Genomic DNA, 1438 nt, shown 5'->3' with positions numbered 1-1438 from the left:
AACAAGAGAAAATGTGCGTTAAGCACCTGCTTGCCTAGAAGGCATGATTTGGGCAGATTGACCCCTGCCCTCTGGGAGCTGGTATTCTGAGACATGAAGTGTTTGGGGTACACAGTAAAGCTGTTTCTTATTTCTATGGCCCCGCTCACCCCGTCCTGGGACATGCACTTTGGAGTTGCCTGAAAGCTGCCACCCCAGGGGGGTTCTTTGGCTTTGGTAGTTCATGTCCTTTGAGAATCTAATGCAAGCATGGACTCAAAAAGTACGCACGTTGCCCGTGTGCACCCACTTTGCATACGTCTTAGTGGTTCCCAGGCCCCCCAGAGACCATCCCAGGACCCCCAGCCTACACTTCGGCAGCAGAGCCTACTGAGGAGTTGGGGCACCTCTCCTAACAGCTCCCCACAGGCCAGACTCACGATGCCTACCCCAAACACCTCTCTGAGCAGATGTGACTCTAGCGGCCACCTCAGGAGAGCCACTTAAATCCCCCCCACCTGGCATCTCACTCCTGGCCAACCCTCAGGTCCAGGGCAAAGAAGGTTGCAAGCCTTCTCCATCCAGAGTCCTTGCTGGCCTGGACCCCAGCCGGGGGACCACGCCCACGAGATGCCAGGGCTGTTTACTCCACTGGGAAAATCAGTCGGGGGTCAAGGGTCCGGCACCAAGGAAAGCAGACAGATCTAGGAGAAACCAAATACACTGGCTCTTTTTGCCCTATTCAAGTTCGACGGGCATGGGAATCTTGGGGAGAAGGGGGACTGCAAGAGATCAAAGCCGGCTGTTTGTAAACTGAATCCACTGGCAGTTTTGTCTGTTCGAGACCAGACAAGGCCCACACTGTGGGCCTCACATGGAGTGGCAGATTCGAGATAGTGATAGAACCCTAGCAGGGGTGGCTGCAGGCGGGGAACCCAGAATTGCTTTTGTCTGGAGGGCAGCGGTTAGGCTAGCCCTGGGCCATCAACGATGGAAAACACCGATCAGGACAAAGCTGAAAGGCCCCACAGAACTACCAAGGGAGCTCCATAGCTAGAAAGTCAAGGCCTATCTCTTTGCCCTAGCTACTTGCATTTTGCATTTGCAAAGGCAGGGTGGGTGGAATCCTCATAACTCCAGAGTCAGGGATCCCAGAGCCCCCTGTGTGTTTAACAAACCTCTCTACCAGGAAGTTCTTCCTTGGTCTATCTTAAATTTCTTTTGCTGGGACGGACATAAGCCAATTTCCTCTAATCCAGGGTTCAACAAACTGTTACTGTAAAGGGCCAGATATATATTTTAGGCTGTGTTCCAGTGAAATGGTTTATGGACACAGAATTTCATGTAATTGTTACTTGTCACAGACCCATTATTCTTCTTTTGATTTTCTAAAATGCATTTTAAAATGTAAAAACCTCTCTTAACTTGCAGACCACACGAAAACAGGCCGTGGGTTGGA

The sequence above is a fragment of the Monodon monoceros genome, unplaced genomic scaffold (assembly GCF_005190385.1).
Source record: "Monodon monoceros isolate NGI ecotype Baffin Bay Population unplaced genomic scaffold, NGI_Narwhal_1 Super_Scaffold_18, whole genome shotgun sequence".
NCBI lineage: Eukaryota > Metazoa > Chordata > Mammalia > Artiodactyla > Monodontidae > Monodon > Monodon monoceros.
This window is presented reverse-complemented; position numbering follows the sequence as displayed.